This window comes from Bos indicus x Bos taurus, chromosome 16 (assembly GCF_003369695.1).
Source record: "Bos indicus x Bos taurus breed Angus x Brahman F1 hybrid chromosome 16, Bos_hybrid_MaternalHap_v2.0, whole genome shotgun sequence".
Classification (NCBI taxonomy): domain Eukaryota; kingdom Metazoa; phylum Chordata; class Mammalia; order Artiodactyla; family Bovidae; genus Bos; species Bos indicus x Bos taurus.
In genome coordinates this window covers 72,729,035-72,738,485 of record NC_040091.1, presented here as the reverse complement: position 1 = coordinate 72,738,485, position 9,451 = coordinate 72,729,035, and positions in this window count along the sequence as shown.

Genomic DNA, 9,451 nt, shown 5'->3' with positions numbered 1-9,451 from the left:
TAAGCCTGTGATGGGAGGACCACAGTGGGGAATGATTTGCTAACAGTCAAAAGTGGGACAACATAACAGCTGCTGTTGGTTTGGACTAATAGGCAATTATAAATTCAATTTAATTCAAGATGGTAATTTCTTTTTTTTTCAAAGTAGGACCATAGTCTATATCCCGAGGATTTTTCCCCACTTCTTTCCTTCTAAAGAAAAACATTCTCAAATTGTCGTGTAGGTTAATTACCGGTGCTTAGAAGAGTTGTGAATTTCACAGGCAAAATGGCACATAAAAGATGAGGGAGAAAAAAAATGCATCACATTTAAGTCAGGCCATTGCCGGCTGGATTAATCACTCCTCCTCTGTTCTCTCAGTGCATGGCTCATACTTTCATTTAAGAATGTATCGTGTTGTGATGTCACGGAGAATCACTGGCTTCTAAGCCTTCCCCTTCCCTCTGGACTCCGAGCTTCCTGAGGCCAGGGCCTTTGTTTCACTCTTTCTCATCAACTCCCTTGGCACTCAATTCATGCCCGGTGTGCAGGAGGGCACAATCAATGATTACTCAACCAATAAATACCCTCCAGGTCCTACACTAGCCCTAGTGGCATATATGAAGCGTAACCTCATTTTGTACTTACATGGTTACTGAGATCTGAATCCTGACACAGCTGAGTCCAGTATCCTCGGGCTTAACCCCTTTGCAAACATACCTTTCCTGAGAGGGATTGATCAGTAAGTGGGAGACAATACCAGCTTTCCTGTTCCCCAAATGTTTGCCCCTTCTCCATCACTTGCTGGTTCTTCCTCATCTACCTCCCACCCCGAAATTTACAAGGCCCCAGGGCTCAGTTCTCAGGCTGCATTTACACAATGGGATCTCACTCAGTCTCATTCCCTTGCTGACCACTCCCGTTTGGGTCTCCTGGCATCCTGGACTACCACCCTCCACCCCGACCTGAGTCCCAGACGTGCATGTATCCACCTCCTGGATTCTCCACTTGGACGTCTAATAGAAACCTCAGGCTTAATGTGTGACTTGAATGATCTTGACATTTATTTTTTTGTCTACCAAGGGCATAGACGTTGTTTATGACTTTAAGTTTACATACTGCTCCAGCATTATGTTAACACTCTATGAGCTTCAAAAAACCAAATACGTTTACAGTAGGATTATCGGTCACTAAAATGATGGGAAAGGAAACTTTACAGTTGTGAGAATGCAAAAAAAAAAAAAAAATGTTCTCATCAAGGTAATATTGACCCAGACATTCATTTAGTATCTGTCAGCATGGATACAGGGATCTCTGAGCCACAGGAGCAAGCAGAGGGAGAACAGAAACAGCTAAACAGTGATGGGGAGCAGGGCCCATTAGCTTGCACCATAAGATTCCTTCATGTTGTATCCACACCCTGCAAGGAACTAGCGTGGATGGCATGGATTTCATAGACTGAATTCACTACAGTCTCAGCTTAGGAGAGACGATCAGGAGAGACGAGAAATACTAGGTTCGAGAAACGTTGACAAGTGGTAGGAAGCATTTTGGAGGTGGGCAGCATCAAGAGTGAACTAACTGGGACCTCCCTGGTGATCCAGTGGTTAAGAATCCATCTGCCAATGCAGGGGACCCGGGTTCGATCCCTGGTCTGGGAAGATCCCACATGTTGCAGAGAGACTACGCCTGTGAGCCACAACGACTGAAGCCCCCACACCTCAAGCCCGTGCTGTGCAACAAGCCACCACAGTGAGAAGCCTGCACACACGGCAGAGAGCAGCCCCTGCTTGCCACAACTAAAGAAAGCCTGCACACAGCATCAAAGACCCAGTGCAGCCAAAAACAAATTAATAAAACGTTGAAAAAAGACAGCGCACTAACTGCTCCAGGAAGGCGTTGGAGAGGAAGGTTTAACGTCCTCGCCACCCATACAGACATCATTGTGATTTCTCTGATCCACATCTGATCACATAACCCCCATGCTTGAAATCCTTTAACAGCCCCTCACCTCTGCATGAAATTGGGCCTCAACTCCCCAGCAAGCAGTTTAGAAGACTGACTTCTCACCTGCCCATCTCTCCAACCCCTCCCCTCCCATGCACCCCCCCTCAGCACCGTGAACCACAAGCAGTTCTCCAAACACATCTTTCCCACCTTGTTCGTGCTGTCCCCTCTCCCTGGAACGTCCTTTCTCAGGAAACTCTGACTCACTGCATCCTCTGTGCAACTTCCCATGACCTTTCCTCTCTCCTCCACGGCAGGATGAACTTCTTTGTCTTCTGGGTTCCTAAAACCCTTTGCACAAGGGCATGTCAACCCACTCCAGTACTCTTGCTTGGAGAATCCCATGCACAGAGGAGTCTGGTGGGCTACAGTCCATGGGGTCACAAAGAGTCCACTGAGCAACTAACAAAATCCTTTGTGCATCCTTCTTATCCAGCTTTTAGCCCATGCTTTGTCTCCCCAACTAGATGGTGAGGTCTTCAAGGGAAAAGTCTGAGATCTGAGTTTTTTAAATCCTCAATGCCTAATGCTGTAACAGGAACATGGTAACTGCTTAGAAAATGATTAATGAATGAATGTTTGCCTGCCGAGCCTTTGCCAGAAAATGTGAAAAAAAAAGAGTGTAGCTATACCAACATTCCACTAGAGGGAGGAATTAAAACTTTATCCCCTTGAAGGGTGCGAGCTCAGTCTGTCCAACTCTTTGCAACCCCCTGAACTATTGCCCTCCAGGCTCCTCTGTCCATGGAATTTTCAAGGCAGGAATACTGGAGTGGGTTGCCATTTTCTACTCAAGGGATCTTCTTGACCCAGGGATTGAACCACATCTCTTGTGTCTCCTGCATTGGCAGGCGGGTTCTTTACCGCTGAGCCACCTGGGAAGTCCCTCCATCCCCTCTAGAGGAGCATTTTACCTTGTTCTCAATAAATGAGTGTAATCTGATAAAACATTTCAGTTTTAGACTAGGTCTAATATAAATCAACCTCCGATAAGCTTGAGGAAGCATATTTAAAGGTCATTCTGTGCCAGGCTCTGTGTTTGATAATGGGTAGTTCTTATGGGTACGGATGAATAGAAAGGGTAGACACTATATACAGTAGTATTTTACATTTTCAAGTTATGTGGAGTGCACCGAAATGCATCACAAAGCTTTCTCTTTTTTCAGACATAATCTTGTTTTCTAAAATATGCTCCACCTAGAGAGCTCATTGCTCTTACACAATAAACGCTGAGGAATCCGATGACTACATAGCTTTCTAATTTCCTGTTGCCCTATATCCCTCATATCCTGTCTTGAACACACACACATGTTGTTCATGAAGTCAGCAGAAACAACTCCTACAGCCTAAGATCTAGAACCTAGAGTCATCTCAAGTTCAATACTGACGTTCAGTGAATGTGACAGACGGAGAAATGCTCAACAGCAGCAAGTGACCCTCCGCCCCCGGCCCCCGACCCCCACGGGCCCCGAAAGACCGACCTACCTGCTTCCTTAGCACCCAGCATCTGTCAGTTCAGCATTAATCACTGTGTATCGCAATGGTCTGCATACTTATCCATGCCTTGCTGAGGTTGAGAACTCCTTGAAGAGGCTGGCATGCACCCTCTTCTTTCTCCCAGCCTCAGCTGCTAGCCCAGCACCTGGCCCATGGTGTTTAGTACACTTTTAAAAATGAATAAACAAGCTCATTTCATTAGAAGGGTAGCGAGAGACTGATTCCTGCCGGCACTCTCAGGGAGAGGCTAGATTGCTTTAGGCTGTAAATAGACATGTGTGTGGACACGTGGTGGAGAAGCCGGTCTATGTAGAAAACCATCTGGTTTGAGGCCTCCGGGAGGAGGCACACTCCCCTTCTCCAGAATCCTCCCAAATCAGTAGCTGAGGTGTAGGAGCTTTCATCATTAGAGTCATACCTTTGGTATGGCTCCCTGTCAATACATCTTGAAGCCATGTGCCCTTCTTATCACTGTATTATCACATAAATTTCAAACCCCAAACATCGCCAGGATCTGATCTGTGTCCTCAAATTATGCTTCCCCAGCAGCCTCCCCTTCCTGCTCTGTTGAGAATCTCGGGCAGACTCCTGCTCACTTTGTGTGGTTTGCCTTACAACATAGTTTGCCTTTTCAACACATCACTATATATCAAACAAGCTCTTGCCAACCGTATACACCACAATCTTTACAAGGGATTTAAACACATCGATTTGTATAATTCCATGAGTTCACAATAATACTTAAAATTAAAAAAAAAAAAAACAACTTGGTCAGCATTAGAAGATGCACTGAATTGATTCCTTATGTTTAAAATTAGTAAAAGAAGGGAGGGAATCAAGCATTTTTCCTGCCTTTCCTATGCTAACAGTTGTTGTTCAGTCGCCCAGTCATGTCCAACTCTTTGCGACCCCACGGACTGCAGCACGCCAGGCTTCCCTCTCCTTCACCATCTCCTGAAGTTTGCCCAAGTTCATGTCCATTCCATTGGTCATGCCATCCAGCCATCTCATGCTCTGATGCCCTCTTCTTCTTCCCTCAATCTTTCCCAGCATCAGGGACCGTAAAGAAGGCAGAGTGCCAAAGAATTGATGGCTTGGGACTGTGGTGCTGGAGAAGACCCCCGATAGTCCCTTGGACAGTAAAGAAATCAAACCAGCCAATCTTAAAGAAAACCAACTCTGAATACATTGATAGGACTGATGCTAAAGCTGAAGCTCCAGTCTGTTGGTCATCTGATGCGAATAGTTGGCTCATTGGAGAAGTCCCTGATACAAACAGCACCATTGGGTAAACAAAATTTAGGAAAAGGAAAAGCCCGTTTTCAGAGAAATAGTCCAACAAGGAAGTGAAGAAGAAATGATAGAATTAGAATATCACCCCCTATGATAGAATTAGAATGTGACCTCTACTTCCCTGGTGACAGTAAAGCGTCTGCCTACAATGCAGGAAACCTGGATTCAATCCCTGGGTTGGGAAGATCCCCTGGAGAAGGAAATGGCAACCCACTCCAGCACTCTTGCCTGGAGAATCCCATGGATGGAGGTGCCTGGTAGGCTACAGTCCATGTGGTCACAAAGAGTCAGACACGACTGAGCAACTTCACTTTCACTTTTCTAATGAATTAACAAATTTAGACACCGATTACCTATGACCGACACTATTGCAAAATGAAAGGCAACCAGATGTTGTATGTTTCCTGATTGAAGTGTAAAATACCAGCTACAGTGATGTGTGATCCAAGTTCTAGATCCAACAATGTGTTCATGAGAGATAGAGAGAACATCAGATCAGATCAGTCGCTCAGTCGTGTCCGACCCCATGAATCGCAGCACGCCAGGCCTCCCTGTCCATCACCAACTCCCGGAGTTCACTGAGACTCACCTCCTTTGAGTCAGTGATGCCATCCAGCCATCTCATCCTCTGTCGTCCCCTTCTCCTCTTGCCCCCAATCCCTCCCAGCATCAGAGTCTTTTCCAATGAGTCAACTCTTCGCATGAAGTAGCCAAAGTACTGGAGTTTCAGCTTTAGCATCATTCCTTCCAAAGAAATCCCAGGGCTGATCTCCTTCAGAATGGACTGGTTGGATCTCCTTGCAGTCCAAGGGACTCTCAAGAGTCTTCTCCAACACCACAGTTCAAAAGCATCAATTCTTTGGCACTCAGCCTTCTTCACAGTCCAACTCTCACATCCATACATGACCACAGGAAAAACCATAGCCTTGACGAGACGGACCTTTGTTGGCAAAGTAATGTCTCTGCTTTTGAATATGCTATCTAGGTTGGTCATAACTTTCCTTCCAAGGAGTAAGCATCTTTTAATTTCATGGCTGTAGTCACCATCTGCAGTGATTTTGGAGCCCCCAAAAATAAAGTCTGACACTGTTTCCACTGTTTCCCCATCTACTTCCCATGAAGTGATGGGACCGGATGCCAGAGAACATAAGAATATATTAAATGAATTGTGTAAAAAAAAGACATTTATGAGAAATTTGAACACTGACTGGATATATGATGGTACTAAATAATTTATTAGGTAAAATAGCACTATTGTGGCTGTGTTAAAAAATAACCCTTATCATTTAGATATTTTAAAATATATGTTTACAGATGAAATAATATGATGTCAGAGACTGGCTTCAAAAATAATAACGGGATGGGGGTTGGAGGGGTCAGGGGTAGAGGGTGGGTGATTGTATAAAACAAGATGGCCCTGTGTTGAAATTGAGAGAAGGAAGCACAGGAGTGTCTTATACTGTCTTGACTACTTTAGCACTTAATTGAAATTTTCCAAAGAAAAGGTTTTCAAACAAAGAAAAATGAACACCTTTATGAATATTCTAACAATCTTGTCCTAAGGGGCAGTCATTCTTGTCTACCCCCAAGGATCAATATCCCAGGGAGTCTCCCCAAATGGAAAGGACCCGGGGAGAAGTGACACTGATTCATCAAGCTCTCTTTACAAACTAGGATAAAAGATTACTTCCTGCACTGTTTTCACCACTGAAAATACTGAGAGCCTGAGGGGAAGGGTAAAAGAAACCTTGGAGGAGGGGGAAGAAGAGTCAAGTGTGGGAAGACGAAGGGGAAGAACACACTCTGCCTTCGTTACACTTTTCCCAGGGCCCTCACTTGTTGGCACACGCATCTTCTTTGTGTGGGTTTTACTAAGGGAACTTGCACTGGGGGCTAGGGGAAAAGTGTTTCAGTTCTGAACTCTCGGGTTAAAACTGCACAAAGCATCCCCTTTTATGTTGTCAAAGGCTAATATAAATAAATATTTTCAGAAGCAGGCTCACTGAGCCAATGATGAGACCGCTTGGGTGGAGCTAGGACACAGTTTTCTCTGGACCTGGGAACAGTCTGGACCTGTCCATAGGACTGCAATGACGTGGAAACCAGGAGAGAGTAAGGAGTCACCTGAAGTGCTCAAGAGTATACCTTTTTATAGCAGATCTCTGGAAGAACACCAAGAAACTGCTTGCCTCTGGGGAGGGAAGCTGGGGCACTTGGAATAGGGTGGGAGGAAAAAAAACAGTATGACTTTATTGTTATAGCCAGGTTATACTGTGGTTAGTGCCTTAAACTAAATGATGACATTTTGCAAACAGCCTTTTGTTGACATAAGTGACTGTACTTTTTATCTTGGAATTAGACAGAAGACAGATGTCTGTTTGTTTATGGCTTCCTTGGCTGGGTCAGCTGCTGGTTCTACCTGCTGTTTGCATATTTTCTTGATTCTCCCTCCTATCCCCACCCCTCTCACCCCAGCCTCCCAGAATTTAATTAGAAGTAGTAGATGGTCCTTAGAACCACAAGAATAGGATTCTAATAGTTCTGGTGCGACTTCTGTAGGTGTGACATGGAATTGTACAAAGTTCAAATGCTCCCACTGAAGCGTCAGTAATAACAGAGCGAGTGAACACTGTCTTTAATGACTCCTGTTTTACCTTAAACATTCAGGCGAATGCTGTGGCTTATAACTGACATTTTAAGTTACCATTAGGAAAAAAGCACCTCTTTGTTTTTATCAAGTGGTTTTTAAGTAGCTCTGCATATATGCTGCATGTCTCTTGAGTATTAAGTCCAGTTGAGCTTTTCGTTTTTTCCTGTTTATTGAGATTATTATTTACTTACATTAAAATGGACCCATTTTAAATGTACAGTTTGATAAATTTTGGTAATTGTATACAAGGTGTAACCAACCCCGTGATCCAGGTGGAGAAAAGTTACTTCACCTTTAAAAGTGTTCCATCCTGCTTTGCCCCAATTCGGTTTTGAGGCTCTTGATTTTTACTGCTTTCTCTATCATGACTCTCTGGGTGATGTAGCAAAGTCTTTTTACCTCTCTGGATGTGTTTCTGCTCTTGGAACATGAAAAAAAGTCAGAACAGATTTGTTACCAGGGGCCCTTGCAATACTTGCAGAAAAGGAGGGGTTAGGGTAGGGGCAAGGATCTCAGCCTTGTGTCCCCACTGTCCCTGTGTCAAGACACGGCACAGGCGTGTCTCAGGTCCCAGTGGGGAAAGCCCGTGGTCACATCCCACAGACTTGGGCTTCCATCTCCTCGCTTATTAGTGTACATGTAACCTTTTGAAAGCATTAGCTTTCTCATCTCCAATATCAGGTTTATTAACACGTCGCATTTGTGTACTGTTATGAGGATGAATCAAGACGAGCCAGCACCCTTAACTGTTGGTTAGTATTTTTATTACAGTCTAATATAAAACACTAGGGAACCGAGAACTTCCAGATGTTCAAGCTGGTTTTAGAAAAGGCAGAGGAACCAGAGATCAAATTGCAAACATCCGCTGGATCATCGAAAAAGCAAGAGAGTTCCAGAAAAACACCTATTTCTGCTTTATTGACTATGCCAAAGCCTTTGACTGTGTGGATCACAATAAACTGTGGAAAATTCTGAAAGAGATGGGAATACCAGACCACCTCACCTGCCTCTTGAGAAACCTATATGCAGGTCAGGAAGCAACAGTTCGAACTGGACATGGAACAACAGACTGGTTCCAAATAGGAAAAGGAGTACGTCAAGGCTGTATACTGTCACCCTGCTTATTTAACTTCTATGCAGAGTACATCATGAGAAACGCTGGGCTGGAAGAAGCACAAGCTGGAATCAAGATTGCCGGGAGAAATATCAATAACCTCAGATATGCAGATGACACCACCCTTATGGCAGAAAGTGAAGAGGAACTAAAAAGCCTCTTGATGAAAGTGAAAGAAGAGAGTGAAAAAGTTGGCTTAAAGCTCAACATTCAGAAAATGAAGATCATGGCATCTGGTCCCATCATTTCATGCGAAATAGATGGGGAAACAGTGGAAACTGTGGAAGACTTTTATTTTGGGGGGCTCCAAAATCACTGCAGATGGTGACTACAGCCATGAAATTAAGACACTTACTCCTTGGAAAGAAAGTTATGACCAACCTAGATAGCATATTCAAAAGCGGAGACATTACTTTGCCAACAAAGGTCCGTCTAGTCAAGGCTATGGTTTTTCCAGTGGTCATGTATGGATGTGAGAGTTGGACTGTGAAGAAAGCTGAGCACCGAAGAATTGATACTTTTGAACTGTGGTGTTGGAGAAGACTCTTGAGAGTCCCTTGGACTGCAAGGAGATCCAACCAGTCCATTCTAAAGGAGATCAGCCCTGGGTGTTCTTTGGAAGGAATGATGCTAAAGCTGAAACTCCAGTATTTTGGCCATCTCATGCGAAGAGTTGACTCATTGGAAAAGACTCATGCTGGGAGGGATTGGGGGCAGGAGGAGAGAGGGACGACAGAGGATGAGATGGCTGTATGGCATCACTGACTCGATGGACGTGAGTTTGAGTGAAATCCAGGAGTTGGTGATGGACAGGGATGCCTGGCGTGCTGCGATTCATGAGGTCGCAAAGAGTCCGATACGACTGAGCGACTGAAATGAACTGAACTGAACTGAACTGAATATAAAGCACT